The sequence below is a fragment of the Narcine bancroftii genome, chromosome 1, assembly GCF_036971445.1.
Source record: "Narcine bancroftii isolate sNarBan1 chromosome 1, sNarBan1.hap1, whole genome shotgun sequence".
NCBI classification, from domain to species: Eukaryota; Metazoa; Chordata; class Chondrichthyes; order Torpediniformes; family Narcinidae; genus Narcine; species Narcine bancroftii.
Window position 1 is genome coordinate 359,461,055 of NC_091469.1, and position 17,633 is coordinate 359,478,687.

The following is a 17,633-nucleotide window of genomic DNA, read 5'->3' on the forward strand; positions in this document are numbered from 1 at the left end:
TGGCAAAAGCCTGTTTGCCTTTAACCTAGCGGTACCATCCATAATTTTGTATACCTCTATCAAATCTCCCCTCATTTTCAAATGCTTCAGGGCATAAAGTTCTGACCTATTCAACCTTTCCTGATAACTTCCTCTTTAAATATCTCCACTGATCCAGCTTCTGTTGTCCTTTGGAATAGAGAATTCCAAGCATTCACCCCCACTCTGCTAGGAGAGGATTTGAAAAAGAACAAAACAAATTCATCATTTAACTTCAAAAGATTTTCATTGCTGGATGGCACAGTTAGCGCAGGGTAGCACAGTTAGCGCAGGGTAGCACAGTTAGCGCAGGGTAGCACAATGCTGCTACAGTGTTAGTGATCCAAGTCCGTGCCCACTCCTGTCTGTAAGCAATTTTTACCTTCTCCCTGTGTCTGAGTGGGTTTTCCTCAGGTGCTCTGGTTTCCTCCCACTCATCAAAAAGTACAGGGGTGTAATTGGGTGACAGGGGATCATGGGACAGAAGGGCATTTTACCCTGCTGAACCTTGAAATTTAAAAAAAATGAAGCTCCAAGAATCTCAGAATTGCTGCAGGAACCTCCATCTTTCCTTTTAATTCCATTCAGTGGATAAAAATGCCAGCATTTAGATATATAATGCTGACTGATCAAAGCCATCCTGAGTTTCAATAAAATGTCAAGATACTTGTTATTTTAGGATCAACCTCAAACCTCTTGTCTATTAATTTTAAGATTATTTTTTGTAGTTTTTAGTTTGAATCATTTTCATTCTATGCAATGTTTGTTTCATCCAATAGGAAAGATATTATTAAGCTGGAGAGAGTGCAAAAAGAATGCTAATGGGACTGTTAGGCTTGAATTTTTCTCCCTGGAGCATAGGAGGCGAAGGGGGAACATTGTAGAGGTTTATGAAATCGTGACAGACCTACTGTAGGTAAGGTTAATAGTCTTCATCTAGCAAGGAATCTCAAACTAGAGGGCATAAATTTAAAGTGAGGGAGGAAAGATTCAAAATGAGCTGTGAGGCACCTTTTTCACACAGAGGGTAGTGGGTATATAGAACTATCAGCCAGGGGAAGTAGAAGAGACAGGTACAAATGTACTGCTTAAAAGACTTTTAGGCAATTACATGAATAGGAAAATGGGCCAGAGACAGGAAAATTGTTGATAACTTGGTCGGCATTGACATTGAGTCAAAGAACCTGTTTTTATGTTCTCTGAATGAGACCTTGGGAATACTATTTTGTTGGTCCTGCCAGAAATAAATGTGTTCCATTATGGATTACTGACATTAATGAAACTGTACCCAGCATCCTTCACAGTCAAGGAGAAAGACATACAATTAAAAAAATTAAAATGTTACCACATCTTTGATAATACTGAGAAAAATTATATTGAAATGTTTAAATATTAACTGAGGGCAGACATTGTTGTAGTGCAGCACTTGAGTAATGAACCTTTTCTAAAGACAGTGGCCGATTACTGCTTCCCAACCAGAAGAATTATTAGTTACCGACAATCAGTCTATTAATCATAGAACAGCAGCACAATGTCAATGTTCAAGTAATCCCAAGGTTAGGATTAGTGAGTGAGGCATTTGATTAAGTTAATTAATGATCTGGAATAAAAATCTGATGTGAGAAATGGTGACCTGTTTGCTGTAAAAATGCATCCTTGTCATTCGCTAAGCGGTGAAGTCTGATGTCCTCACAAGGTTAAACTACTTGAGGCTCTGGTCCCTAATAAGATGAACCTAATTCCAGTTGAAACAAATCCCTCAAATGCACCATAAAGTAATGTAAAAACACAGATAAAAACAATACATCTGAACATTGACTGAGCATTGAATTTGGAACTGCCCATTTATCAACACAGTGAGAGACCTTTCACCACAAGGACTCAGCAGTTCAAGCAAGTGACATCACCACCAACAGCCCTAATGGTGGGCATTAAGTCCTGACCTTGCCAACATCCTGCAAGTGAATAAAAGTAATCTAATGATTGATAACAAGTGATTTAAAAAATGACTGGATATCTGCTCAGCATGCATTCAAGGTCAACAGAAAATAATTGTTCAGATCTTAATTTGGAGTTGGTTATGTAAGAATCTATAATTTCCTGATAAAATAACCTTTGATTGAATATTGTTGAGATGCTGAATATACCATTTGTCAGAAATTACTGTTGACAATATTAGCAGAAAATAGTTCACATATTCAGACAGCATTGCTTTGTTCTTTAATGGACTGCTGGGCTTTTCAACACATCTGGTGTGATAATGAATGTGTTCTCTTGGTTTATGATCTGCAGCTCCAGAGGGCAGCAAAACCTTACAGATGACATTGCCAGGAGCACACAGAGTCAGTATCTGTCTCGTGATCAAATTTTTAGTTACCTTTTTGAAAGTTTATATACTTTATTTGTTATAACAAGACATAGGAACAAGCAACGACTGAAAAATTGCAAATATTTTAACCATGGTGTTTCTGCTAATTAACTAGAATGACAACTTTATTGCTTTCCATGGTTTCAGAAATAAAGAACTTGAGATGGTCTTGTCATTTCTTCCTAAACAGAGAAAAGTGAAATGAGATTTATAAGAAATGTTTAAAATTTTGAAGAGCTTTAACAAAATAAATGTGACAATTCTACTGGCTATAAATTGTATTTCACTCAGTTTAATGTCCTAAGTGGGCAATGAAATTTTGCCCAAACCTAATAATTTTGTTAAATCAATACGGCATTTCCCCCCCCCCCCCCCCCCCCACTTCAGTGTTCTAGACTAGAGCATGGTAAATATGTAAATATCTGAAACACATATGACATTTGATTTAACACAGAAATCAAATCAATCAGACACAGGTTGACATGAAATGAGGAAAATGGCATTGCAACATGATTTGTCTTGTGTTGTAAATTGTGGAATTGCTGATACGTGCGGGTGGAAATTAAGGATCTGTACAGTCAGCATGGAGTTGTAAAGTAACTTGAACCTTATATTTCCCATTGCATTTCAAAAAGCTACAAATCCTATCATTGAATTTATAAAAAATGGATCATGCCTTGATAGCTTGAAGGAGCAGTTTCATTTGCAGCCTGAGTCATAACTTTATCAATTTTAGAATTGTGCACTCAATTTTAACTTACTGATGCACTGTGAACAATGATTTTGATGGCAGGTGACCATGCCGTCAACAACAATTAAAATAGAAAATCATGGAACTGCCCCATAGGTCAGGCTGCATCCCAGGAGAGAAAAGATGTCTTGGGAATGATGAAAAATTGTCTTATTCATCTGACGACAATCCTTGTTGTGCTGTGCACCTCTGGCATGTCTGTTTTTGTCTCAGATTTCCAGGATCTGCAGTTTTTATGCTATTTGACTCTATGCCAGTGGTGCAATATTATTATATTTCTGACTACTTGAGCTGCGTAGGTGTAATGGCAATGCCCGCAGCTCAATTTTGACACTGCTGATTAAAGACACTTTGCAGGCATGATGTTTGTGAGTCAATAGATTTGGCCAAACAACACAAAAAAACTCTGAAAAAGGTATGTAAAAACTATTCTAATTTAGTGACCCTTTGCTGAATATTACAATTTGGACAGAACTTATTCTCTGCTGTTGTGAGCAGCACCTTGGAAACAAGGGTGGAGCATGCAATGAAGTGTGACACAAGAGACTGCAGATGCCAGATCTAGAGTAAAAAAAAAACAAACTGCTGGAGGAAGCATCTATGGGACAGGCAGTATGGTTTTGACCTGAAAATATCTAATCATTTCCCTTCACACTTAACCCACTGACTTTCTCCAGCAGCTTGTATTTTTCACATGGGAGTGAGATGTAGGAGTATGGCGCCAGTCTCCTCGATGCATCGAATAGTTCAATGACGTCATCAGATCAGGAAAAATGAGCACAGTGGCATATCTGCTTCCAGCCAGCCATTTATAATATTCCAATCCCCTTATATTACCTCTTGAATCTGAGCATGGTTGCAGTAAATCAAGACCTGGTGATGAATAGGATACATACTGAGCAAGAGCAAGGATGCAGAGTGATACACATGCTTGTTGAGTTTGGAGTTGTTGATTTTCAGCAAAATATTGCAAGTCTCCTTGATGATGCCTTCATCAATTAAAAATTTATCTATCTGCATGGATCAATAGAAGCCCATGAACTGACTAAATGCCTGTACGTTTTCACCAAGGCTTGAATGTTGCCTCAAAAAGGATCTACATGAGCCCAATCTCAGGCATGTGGCACTCAAATGATCTGTCACAAAGTGCTCAGGTAGTTCGTCACAAGGAATCGAGGGAATTTAATATTGACAGGGGATATAGTAAGTCTGGCTTTGACTAAAGCACTTCCACTGCACATGTTGCAAACAGACTGCAATCCATCATTCCGCCGATAGCCCTCAACCTTGCTTCAAATTGCAATGTTCAGGCACACTCTGTAGAAGACCTGATAGGCTCCCGAATTCCTGCGATGTCAGGCAGAAGATCACTGAGGTGAACAACCAGCCGGAACATCTATAGAAGACACAATGAAGTGGTGAAGCAATGAATACTGCTGCTATGCACTTCCAGTGACCAGAGTTCAATTCTAGCTCAACAGGCTCCCTCCAAGGTGCTTCTGTGTGCACAGGTTAGTTTACTTCTGTAACTTGCTTCTTGTGTGGGTAAATGATGGAAAAATCTGATATAGTAATGAGCATTGAAAGGGAATAGATTATAGGGATAAAAGAAGAAATAAGGAACGAATGGGAATGCCTTGAGAGCTAGCAAGGTCTTGATGGGCCAAATGGCTTCTTGCAATGCAAGAAAAATGAGAAACATAAATGAATGTCAACAGTTGTAAATGTTATGTCAAGTGAAGCTTCAAGATTTGTAGTTACACCAAGGAATGGCAGTGATTGTGCTAGAATTTTTAAGTTTCCAATCTTTGGTTTACATAGTAAAACTTAGTTAACACCTTTATCCAATCAAGTAACTGGATAATAACCTTTCAACTTATGGAATGGTGAGAATGGATTGACAGTGAACTTGGAAGAAATAGACAGTGAGAGGAGCAAGTAAAGCAGGCGTGTCTTGCAGAACCAGCTTTTGTTGGTTAAAAGTATGGGGAGAAAGGAGGTTTGGAATTTAAGTTTCAACTGATTAATGAAAATTGTGCATCTCACTGTGACAAAGGTTGAGCTCATCCTCTATGAGTTTCTGATTCTAGTTCAAGTTATCCAGCCTGGCAAGACTCTTACAATTCCACTGCTGTAGAAAACAATTTACTTGTTCTCTCTCACACACATTTGTGCAGCTGAATGTCCATCAAGTACTTCATCTGGCTTCAGGGAGACAGTGCATTGACAGCCACAAATAGTGTGATTGCTGGGTGCAAGAGGCAACACAGGGATGGTATACTAGAAACAAAAGTTTAGCTTCTTTAGTACCCATCACCCACAGGCACAGTATACCGAGAAATGAGGGTTTAACTTCTTCAGCACCCACCACCCACAGGCACAATAAACTGAGATTTGAGGGTTTAACTTCTTCAGCACCCAACACCCACAAGCATGTTATCCCACATAACTAAATGAGTACATACACATGAACCTGATCTCTAGTGTCACCGCTGCTTGAGATCCAGAACGGGCCCACTGCAGTCAGCTCTCCAGAGTTGCCCATAGTTTGTAGCCTTGAGTTCAGCATTCATCACAACTAACAAACACATACATAATAATAACTACACAATAATAACTACACATTTGGTGTAAATAAATAACTGGGAAACAATCTCAACTCCTGATTGGGAGCAGGAGGGTTAAACACATGGTACCCACAACTCTCTCTATCTCTAGTAGACACAGCACACTAATAAACAGTAAATTAATTACAGCTCACAAGCGTGTATCTATAACCTGGTTTCAAGCAACAGCCACAACTCGGAATCTGGGATGGACCCATTATAGTTAGCCCTCTTGAGATGCCAGCAGCCTGGAGTTCAGAGATGGTTTGAAGGCAGAAACAAACAAAGAGAGAGAGAGAGACAAAAACTGCATGTGCTAGGCTTTTTCTTTGCAGGGCCCTTCCACCTGATCTGTGAGGACCAATCATGCATCAGCCTCCCATGTGGGCTGAGCTAACCAGTGACTGGCACCTGGAGGACCAATCACATGTCAGCTGCCAGGGGCAATCATGCATCGGCTTCACAGGTGGGCAGATTTAAACTGTGATTGGCAGGTGAGGTGACTTCCAACTGGGCACCACCTGGAGAGATCACATGACCCTCTGCAATCCACATTTCCACCAGGTTCCAGATGGAGAGGCCACATGACCTTCCACAATGCATGTCACATTCCACCCCTTGGAATCAGCACACCATGCCATTCCATTTACATGCTAGTAGCCTATGGATGTATTTACATTATACACAGCCCACAATGATGGCCCATCAACTTTCCCCCACAGCCCCACAGGTGCATCATCATCCCCATGGGGTATTGTGCTCAAGGGACTGGTCTTTGGCTTGTCTAATTTGTTCACTGACTCTCATGTGTGGCTAGTGAGTGGTATTCCCTGATTGGCTGTATGCATGTGCAGCGCTTCTTAACTGACAACAGCACTGGTATCACTTCCGTCCGAGAACAGGTAGTCCAAGGCCATCCTGACTCCTCCTTGAGTGTTACACCCACCTCGTTGGCCAGCATTGCTATCATGGTGGTCATTTGTCAGGTTACTCCTTCAGATTTATGTGGCATGTGGTGGCACATATCCCAGATACCAGGTGGTGTACCTTGCCATGGGTAACCAGGGGTCAACCTGACAGCCACGCATTCAGGACATACCATTTAGCCCCCAGGGGCACCCACTTTCTCTGGGCTGTCAGTTAAGGACCCTCTTGTGCCTGGATACTGTTCCTGCTCGCACTCTGACAACTCAACTTAATGCTTGTTGTACCGTCTGCACAAACATTTCCAAGGCCTGCTCATAGTTCGGGGATTCACTGAGAATCGGGACTTTGTATTGGCCTGAGCTAATACTTTGTATTGACCTGCCCTTGAGCCAACCCCACCACCAAGGGTTGCCAGATGTGTGACTGTTACTGATGTAGGGTGAAGTTAGTTGGTGATCATTGCCTCCCCAACACAGGAATATTAAAACACGGAGCTGGACAGTTACCCCCTCTTCCCCCCCCCCCCACCAGTTCTTTATTTTCAGTGTTGGCAGGGATTGGTGTTCATGGCAGCCCTTCAGTAGTGTTCAAGTTGTTGGCTCTGTCAGCACTTTCATCAGCCATGGGTCCAACCACTGCCCAATTCATTGACACAGTATTGGATGGCCCTAGTAGACACTAGGACCCAACATACTATTATCTCAGGCAATCTTCTGATAAGGGGAGGACTGCAGGTCTCCGTAGAGCAGTGGTTCCCAACCTTTTGCTTCCCACTCACATCCCACCTGAAGCAATCCCTTACTAATCACAGAGCACCGATGGCATAGGGATTACTTCAAGTGGGATGTGAGTGGAAAGGGAAAGGTTGAGAACCACTGCCATAGAGGGTTTAGGAGGCTCCAGTATCCTGGCTAGAGAAGTTACCCTCCACCTATTGAAAGGCAATGATGCACCTCGCTCTGTCCTTGTTTTTGTTGCTGACTCACCTGAGTATATCTTGGGCAAGAATGTGCTGAAGGGGCAATCCCCATGCACCAACAAGGGGAAATTCACCTTGGGGTTGCCTGCATGACTGTAGTCGTTGGGGCAGCCAAATGGGAGCTGTCCCCCACTTTCCAAGGTAGTCATCAATCGATAATGCTGGGTGCCTCGAGGCAATAAAGAGATCACAGAATCTGTTGACCCACTATTGCATGAAGGAGTCATTTGGCCTGTAGTTTGTAAGGTAAAAACATCATGAGTTGGGACCGGAGAAGGAGTCACCCAGTACTCAGGAGTAACAGGATGCAGGTGTGACCTTGTACGCTCAAGATAAATGTGGCAATAACAAGATGATGTGCAGCAGACTAACAGAGAAGGGTAGCAACAGCTTATTCATTGGACAATGTAATGGTATGATAATTTACTAAGTGCGTGTCCTGGGGTATAAAAAAAACACCACTTGCTGATATCGTTAGAATGCGCCTTCTCCAACTAACACTGTTAGTTGCAAGTGTTACAATCTGGTAATAAAGAACCTTGATTTCGACTCAGTCTGGAGTCTGACTCACTCATTCTCGAACAAAGCAGACCTAACAATTTGGTGACGTGATGGGTGAGTGGACACTAGACGACGGTTTCTGTTTTTCTTTACAATCATCTCAGCCGGCTGACAAAAAGGTCCAGAGAAGCCTGTTTTAACAAAATTCTCTCTCTTAAAATCTTTATGATTGTCAGTAAGAACTGGAGATCGGACAAATTAGACAATCATAATTGAAGGTCATCACCTGCCAGGATTGTAACACGTAAGTGTTTACAGACAAAACTATAAAAGTCCTTAAGGTGTTTTAGTGACATTTGATAAGTGCTTCGCCGACAAACTACAAGAGTTTAAAAAGTCTTTATTGTGACGTTGCAAAGTCAAATAGAGTGAGAAGGTGATCTAAGAACAATTGGGGACCTGAGTTTTCTGCCCTAAACCGGTTATTAAGAGGAGAAATCTCCCACATGAAGGTTGGGCTTTGAAAGAAAACGAAGGTTCAGGCTTATTGGTCTCAATTGTATAAGACTCGCTTATAAATGTCCGATAGGTATGATAATGTCTGTACACTTGAAAACTTAAGAATTTATTTCCCAAATTCGCCATGGTGGAATACCACAGCGGACATTAGAGACCTTGAGACGACAAAAAGAGTACTCAGAGATGCCTGCCTGGTGAACAAGGGCGACGACCAAAGACTGCAAAAGCTGTGTCCGGATCAGGTAGGAGATATCAATGAAAAAGTTGACAGAATCTTAAGAAACACGGTTTATTTGAAATATTTTTGACAAGTTAAATGAAGGTATTCCCAGCATCGCCAAGGAGATAAAGTTACGTAAATTCAAAGATTGGTACAGGGAAACTGGACAAAAATATAGCCCAAAAACTTTGTTTCCTAGTTGTAACCTAACTTTCAGACCTCTTTGGGAAAACAGAGAGTGGAAGACGAGCAATCAGAGTATACAGGACAGTCTGAGGTCCACCGGAGGACCAGACTTGGAGACTGTTTCACTAAAAAACTTTTGTCATCCGGCCTGCAAGGAGACATTTTTAAAGGCGATTTTTGTTAACATAGATCCTCTAAACGGACAAGAACCTAAATTAAGAGAGGCATTAGGAAGCGACCCCGCAGCTATGGCTGCACAATTGCCTGCTAAGATCTTTGACCAAGTTATTAGGGAAATTAATGAGGAATTAGAGAAGCGAAATACCAGTAAAGAGGCATTGGAGAAACAAAGAATTCTCCAAAAATGTGTAGATCGCTGGAGGAAGATGGGGTGGTTACCCGGGAGCGCCGAGATGTTCCTGACAGGTGAGGGAAACAAAATTCTAAAGTGTAGGGTCTTAGATAAGCTGGAAGAAACAAAACACAGAAGGGAAAGGAAAAGTGCCTGTTTCCGGTTTCCAGCCACGAAGTGTCCGGGTTTGCTCTCTCCCTCCCTCCTTACCCCCTCGCCCCTCTCTCTTCTCTCCCCCTCTCTCTCTTCTCCCCACCCCTCCTCTCTCACCCACTCCCGCTCCCAATCCCAATCTGTGGCGGTGGTGCCTTGAAATCCCCAGGTGGGGCAGGGCAGAGAATTACAATTTGGTTTTAATTTTGTGCCCACAATTCCAGCTCCGCATCAAATGGGATCCTGTTTTATCCACTCTCCCTCCCTCTTTCCTGCACCCCCACCATTGTGGGATCAGGGCAGACGTTGTGGGCTGACGTGTAGCTCACTCGAGGTGGGAGGGAAGGAAGGAGTGGTGGTTCCCAGTGGTGGGAGAGCCAATCTGATCCAGACCAGTGATCACAGGATGAGAACTTTTTAAAGGTGTAACCATGAAACGGAAGTGTTAATCTGAAGACTTTTCTCCCAGTGGGGCCAGTGCAAATCATTTTCTCTCTCTATCTCTCGTGCTCTGTGTATCTGCCTCTCAATCTCTTTCTCTCGCTATGCTCTCTCTCTCGCTCTCTCTCACAGTCTCTGGATGTATGTGATGTCATGTATGTACTCTGACAATAAATCTCTACGACATGATCTGGTTTTACGGAGACTTGTCAGGGCAGTCATGCTTCCCCGGGCTCTAAGCCTAATTAAGGTGGCAGGCCATTCCCTACAAAACACAAAGGAAGGGAAAGGAAACACGACGGCTGACAGAGCAGCCAAACAGGTTACTGGATATCAAGAACCTATACAGGGGATGATTGTGAGGTCCCATGGCAAAAAAGAGGAATTAGAGAGAAGAGAAAATAGTAATAAGTTGAGTGACCAAAAAGAGAAGGAGGGAGAGGGACCCCCACCAAATATTGAACACCTGATAGAAATACAGTAAAAAGCTAGCCCAAGTGAGAAAGAGGAATGGATGAAACGCAGTGCTACACGACAGGAGATCATCTATGACAATTGGACAGTACATGTCTGGCGCTCCCCGATAGGTACGATAGTTGCCCCCCGCCAATTACTTCCGCTATTATTTGAAGAAGCACATGGGCCGACTTACATTAGCGCCACCAAAACTTATAATACGCTTAAACAACATTGGTGGAATCCCCACTTACGTGAGCACATTGACAATTTTAGAGCTGAATGTACTATCTGCAATGGGCATAACCAAAGGATCACCTTACCCCACCCGCTTTTACGATTTCCAGTACCGACAGCCCCATGGAAAGAGATCTATATTGACTATACAGATATGGGTACTGACCTTAGGACAAAGGAAGGATACTGAAATCTCTTAGTGGCGGTAGATAGGTTCTCACGGTGGGTGGAGGCTGTCCCAACGAAGAAGGAGGATGCGGATAGTGTAATAGGCTGGCTGACGCGAGAGTTGATACCCCGCTACGGAGTCCCCAGCAGAATATGCTCTGATAATGGGTCCCACTTTAAGAATGAGCTGATCCGACAGGTTGAAGAATACTTAGGGATCAAACACCGTTTCGGTAGTGTCTATAGGCCTGAGAGCCAGGGGCTAGTAGAAATGGCAAACAGGATGATAAAAAATCCAAATTAGGAAAGGTTTTGGGTGGGACCAGGTTTAATTGGGTCGAGGCATTGCCATTAGTACTGATGTCTATGCGACAAGAGAAGGCCAAAGATACCTTCCTGTCACCACACGAGATTCTAACGGGTCAACCCATGCCCGGTCGAAAGACTGATCCAGCCTGGGTAAAGAATTGGGAAGAAAGGGAAGTGGAACTGGACCATTATATGCAGATGCTGGGTAATATGGTTGCTTTAGTTTCACAACAGGTGGCGAATGCAAATAAGGAGAACCCGGACACTAAAGGAGTTCCAGTGAAGGAGGGAGACCTGGTGTATATCCGTAAACCAGGGAAGGTACATTGGACTGAAATTAGATGGACTGGACCATACACTGTTACCACCGTGACAGATAGGTCGATAAGAATTGACAAACCAGGGGATAATAATTGGCATCATTTTGCCTTTTGCTCCAAGGCAAAACAACAAGTAGCGAGTATTGGAAAATATGATGAGACGCATGTGGACAATGCCGAGGGCCCTATGGGCATTCCTGCTGATGGGTTGCCAAACAAGCCAACAGAGTAGTTCGGATCCATGCGGGGCCAAAGTTATTCTGAAGATAGATAAAGACAAGGATAGCACCTTCCATTTTGATCTATGCTGCACTTCTATCTCTAATAACACAGGGCCAGATGGGTCACTCACTAAGGGGCTGACAAAACTTAAGGCATTGGCGAAGGAATTAAAAGCCCAATCTGGAGTCTCTAACCCTGTTTTTTTCCTGGTTACATGGAGTGTTTGGGAAATGGGGCACAATGTTGGGACAACTTTTCCTAGGATTGTTCATTTCTGTATCCATTTTTATCACTTGTGGCTGTTGTTGTATTCCATGCATTCGAACGCTGGTCACGAGGACCATTGAGAGAGCCTTTTCCAACCGCGGTGAGCTGCCTCCAAAATATCAAGCTCTACAAGCTACGGAGCGGGACTATCTCACGTCACAGGAGGCGTCACAAAATGCTGAGATCGATCCGGAGTCTGATGGAGAATGTGACGGGGAGGAGGGATTATAAAATAGATTGTAGCACAAATGTTAACTTTTATCTTAACTAATTACAAATGCTTAGAAGGGATAGCCAGTTATTTGCCTGGGGGCAAACAAGGAGGCAACTTGTAAACAGGCAATGGGATTGGGGAAAAGGATAGGGGGTATACGCTAAAGAGGGTTGGGGGGAGCCCTCACCCACCAGCCGAAAAACCCCGTGAACAGAACCCGTATAGAGCTTAGCAATAATAGGCGAACTAATGTAACGCGGTGGTAGCATAGTCAGGGCAAGATTGTCCTCTAAAGAGGACAAAGGAGGGATTGTAAGGTAAAAAAATCATGAGTTGGGACCGGAGAAGGAGTCACCCACTAAGGAGTAACAGGATGCCGGTGTGACCTTGTACGCTCAAGATAAGTGTGGCAATAACAAGATGATGTGCAACAGACTAACAGAGAAGGGTAGCAACAGCTTATTCATTGGACAATGTCTTCTTTGGCTTGGCTTCGCGGACGAAGATTTATGGAGGGGGTAAAAGTCCACGTCAGCTGCAGGCTCGTTTGTGGCTGACAAGTCCGATGCGGGACAGGCAAACACGGTTGCAGCGGCTGCAGGGGAAAATTGGTTGGTTGGGGTTGGGTGTTGGTTTTTTCCTCCTTTGCCTTTTGTCAGTGAGGTGGGCTCTGCGGTCTTCTTCAAAGGAGATTGCTGCCCGCCAAACTGTGAGGTGCCAAGATGCACGGTATGAGGCGATATCAGCCCACTGGCGGTGGTCAATGTGGCAGGCACCAAGAGATTTCTTTAGGCAGTCCTTGTACCTTTTCTTTGGTGCACCTCTGTCACGGTGGCCAGTGGAGAGCTCGCCATATAACATGATCTTGGGAAGGCGATGGTCCTCCATTCTGGAGACGTGACCCACCCAGCGCAGCTGGATCTTCAGCAGCGTGGACTCGATGCTGTCGACCTCTGCCATCTCGAGTACTTCGACGTTAGGGATGAAAGCGCTCCAATGAATGTTGAGGATGGAGCGGAGACAACGCTGGTGGAAGCGTTCTAGGAGCCGCAGGTGATGCCGGTAGAGGACCCATGATTCGGAGCCGAGCAGGAGTGTGGGTATGACAACGGCTCTGTATACGCTTATCTTTGTGAGGTTTTTCAGTTGGTTGTTTTTCCAGACTCTTTTGTGTAGTCTTCCAAAGGCGCTATTTGCCTTAGCGAGTCTGTTGTCTATCTCATTGTCGATCCTTGCATCTGATGAAATGGTGCAGCCGAGATAGGTAAACTGGTTGACCGTTTTGAGTTTTGTGTGCCCGATGGAGATGTGGGGGGGCTGGTAGTCATGGTGGGGAGCTGGCTGATGGAGGACCTCAGTTTTCTTCAGGCTGACTTCCAGGCCAAACATTTTGGCAGTTTCCGCAAAGCAGGACGTCAAGCGCTGAAGAGCTGGCTCTGAATAGGCAACTAAAGCGGCATCGTCTGCAAAGAGTAGTTCACGGACAAGTTTCTCTTGTGTCTTGGTGTGAGCTTGCAGGCGCCTCAGATTGAAGAGACTGCCATCCGTGCGGTACCGGATGTAAACAGCGTCTTCATTGTTGGGGTCTTTCATGGCTTGGTTCAGCATCATGCTGAAGAAGATTGAAAAGAGGGTTGGTGCGAGAACACAGCCTTGCTTCACGCCATTGTTAATGGAGAAGGGTTCAGAGAGCTCATTGCTGTATCTGACCCGACCTTGTTGGTTTTCGTGCAGTTGGATAATCATGTTGAGGAACTTTGGGGGACATCCGATGTGCTCTAGTATTTGCCAAAGCCCTTTCCTGCTCACGGTGTCGAAGGCTTTGGTGAGGTCAACAAAGGTGATGTAATAGTATGATAATTTACTAAGTGCGTATCCTGGGGTATATAAAAAAAACACCACTTGCTGATATCGTTAGAATGCGCCTTCTCCAACTAACACTGTTAGTTGCAAGTGTTACAATCCGGTAATAAAGAACCTTGATTTCGACTCAGTCTGGTGTCTGACTCACTCATTCTCGAACAAAGCAGACCTAACAAGTTTCACCATTCACCAGCCTGGTCTGGCCTGTACAAAGGAAAAATGGTATGTAGCACATGACCATCAATTACAGACAACTAAGCAAAGTTGTCCTCACCCCAACCCCCCTCACCGCTGCAGTCTCCGATGTAGTCATTCTGGTGGAGGACATTGAGGGATGGGAGAATAAACATTAGTATGCCATTATTGACCTCACAAATGCTTTCTTCTCCATCCCTCTCAGTCCTGTCTCCCAGGATCAATTTGCCTTCACTTCTGAGGGCAGATAGTACACATTTTGCCATCTGCTCCAAGGCTGTGTGAACAGACCCACATAGTGTCATGGGTTGATCACCGGGGACTTTGAAAATATCAAGCTCCTCCCGGATATCTCAGTGGCACACTATATCCTCGTCCAGGGCTCCTCAGAGAAACCAGTAGCACAAGCCTTTGACATGTTAATCACCTCGCTGCAGGCGCGAGGATGGGCCATTAACCTGGAGAAAGTACAGGGCCCTTGTCAAACAGACCTTTTCCTGGACATGCAGTGGCACCCTGGCAGCAGAGAATTTCTTGTAGCCGCTAAAAATAAAATCCTCAATGCGGCGGTGCCCACCAACAAAGTTGGGGCGTAAAGTTTCATATGTCTTTTGGGTTACTGGCATCAAAATATTCCCCATTTCACCATGCTTCTCTGACCACTGTACAGCATTTCCAGGGGGAAAAAGGTCTGTGTTTCAGTGGGAATCTGAGCAACAAACTGAATTTGAAATGGCAAAACAGAGTGCCTTTTGAATTACAAGTCTCTGCCATGAAGACGACAGCCGAGTGGAGCCTCTGGCAAAAGAGGCAAGGTCGCAGAGTCCCAATCAGCTTCTGGACTAAATCCCTCCCCAAAGCTGCCTCCCGCTACTCCTCATTAGTGTGCTGGAGACTCTGGCTAATGAGGCAGTTGTGGCATACAGACGATACTCTAACTCAAATGGCAGCAGAGCTGATGGCCATCTGCATGGTTATGTTGCAGAACTGGATAGCCCTGGACAACCTATTCACCACTAAAGGTGGTAACTGTGCAGTGATTGATAAAGAATACTGTACTTACATTCCCAGTGAACATCATTCATCTGGCTGAGCATATCTGCGAGTTGGTGGGTAAAAGAGAAAAACCAAGGGACCAGTTCCTACATCACGACTCCTCTTGGGGAAGCTGGTGGCCCATTGGTGGGCAATTGCCATTCACTGGGTTACTACTATCACTCTCGTTGTGGTGGGATTGGTCTTTTATGTTGTCTTTGTAAATTTATCCAGAAATCTCCAAGTCTGTATTGATGTGTGTAATGATTGGAGTGTATTGTGACTTCAGAGGGGTGGAATGTAGAATGGATTATGGAGGGTCATGTGACCCCTCCATCTGGAATTTGGTGGCAATGTGGTTTGTAGAGGGGCATGTAGCCTGTCCGTCTGGAACCTGGTGGAAATGTGGATTGCACAGTGGCATGTGACCTCTCCATCTGGAACCTGATTGGAAGTCACCTCACCTGCCAATCAAGGTGAAGCCTTTTCCAAAGGTCAACACACACCTGGTTATTGGTCCCTTTAATTGCCTCATCAATACCTGGACCAGACTCTCCAGCTCATGGCACTATAAAGCCCCATCACATGTGAGCCATCTTCTTCTTCTTTCTCTTCTGGAATGAACCCAAGCTCCACTCCAGGTTGGAAATCATGGGCAATGCTGGAGGATCATGGTAAGGAGTGATGACTTCTGATCAGGTTCCAGATGGAGAGGTCAAATGCCCCACTGCAAAGAATATTTCCACTAGCTTCCAGACATGCCCCTCTACAATCCAGATTCCCACCAATTCCCACCAGATTCCAAATGGAGGGGGTCACTTGATTCTCCATAGTCCATATTACAAGTACCATCAGTGACAGTGAGTGGTCTCTGTATTCCCCACACCCAAGGGAAGTTGGATGGATGGATAGCTATTTGGGAGAAAAAACTCAAAGCAACATTTAGTTCAATGAGTCAAGGAGGGGATGAATGGATGGTAGGAGAGAAAATGACAGAGATGCAGGGTTAGGACAAAGTCAAAGGGGATTGCCTTGATGAATATTGGGCCTTAGTGAGGATACCTCAACTCACCACAATTCAGCTATTTTCTTGCATTGAGAATTGAGATATTGGTAGTGCATGCAAATCCTCAAGAGCTGTAGTATAAAATTGGAAGTATTGGTTCAGATTCTAAACTGGGTTATACATATACAGGCTAATTTACATAACTTAAAAAATCCTCTGTTGGATATATTTTTAATTGTTATTTTAGCTGTGTTATCTTTGCCCCGTTAATTCAGTTTGCACAGTGTTCTATTCTAAAGCTTGCATAGCTCAAGTACAGTCGGACATGATTTTCTCAAACAGCCATTAAAAACATATGAGTGGAATGTGCTTATTATTGTAAAGCTAATTTGTTTGATTCAGCCCTTTTCTATTTTGTGCGAAAGCCAATCAAAACTGTCCCTGATTATTCATTAATATGAATCTTAAAAATAAGTAATGAATAATGCACAGATCCTAAGGTAAATTGCTCTAGAAGTGGTACATGAGGAGGATGTATGAAGGTACACAGTCTCTGTCAGATTCAATGAGCTCAGTTACTTAAAATGTTTTTTACAACTGCATAATGTGATTACTAAGGTAAAAAAATCTTTCCGATCAACCCTATTCTGACAGTGATGAATCATTAAAAAAAGAAATGTTATGTTCTTGTGCTCGTATGAATCATGAAGAAAGATCACATTCAATATATAATTATGGTATTTTAGAAACTTGAATTAAATTATTTTATTGTACTGAACTACATGCACTGAAATATCCAAGTCACTTCACCATCACTGGAAACTGGACAATCTTTATCCACAGTTTAATAGGCACCTAATGAGATCATCTGATGGTCAACCTTTACTTCTGCATTTTCCGAAAGACATTGGCTGTTAAAATGTGGCTGATGACCTGTGTTTATAACTCATGGAAAAACAGGGAGCTGATAGAAAGTAAATTCCAAGCAGGTGGGAAGTTCATTATACTGTTTCAACAATGAGCTGCTTTCTGCAGCAGAATGCTTTGTTTTCAAAGTCAAGGCAAGGAGTCACAGGATCATATAGCACAGAGGCCATGACCATGCCTACCATTAAATACCTGTCTAATCTAATCCCATTTAACAGCACCAAGAGTAAAAATTTATCGAAAGGAAGAAAATCACTAAAATCTGTAGAGTCGGTGGTTGAAGTAAAAAACCAAATGCTGGAGAAGCTCAACAGGTCAAACTGTCCTTCATATAGCAAAGGTAGAAATATATAACCAACATTTCAGACTTGAGCCCTTTTCATCAAGGTATGA

At 43.5% G+C, this 17,633-nt stretch overlaps 1 long non-coding RNA gene across 1 annotated transcript; it reads right to left on the bottom strand.

Moving 5' to 3' along the window:
• Positions 1-2,396: 2,396 nt before the first annotated feature.
• LOC138752588 (uncharacterized) lies at positions 2,397-15,567 on the bottom strand. Its single transcript, XR_011350749.1, has 2 exons — positions 15,336-15,567; positions 2,397-2,568 (listed from the first exon to the last, which is right to left on the bottom strand). It is a non-coding gene; the product is annotated as an uncharacterized lncRNA (long non-coding RNA).
• Between the last annotated feature and the right edge of the window lie 2,066 nt (positions 15,568-17,633).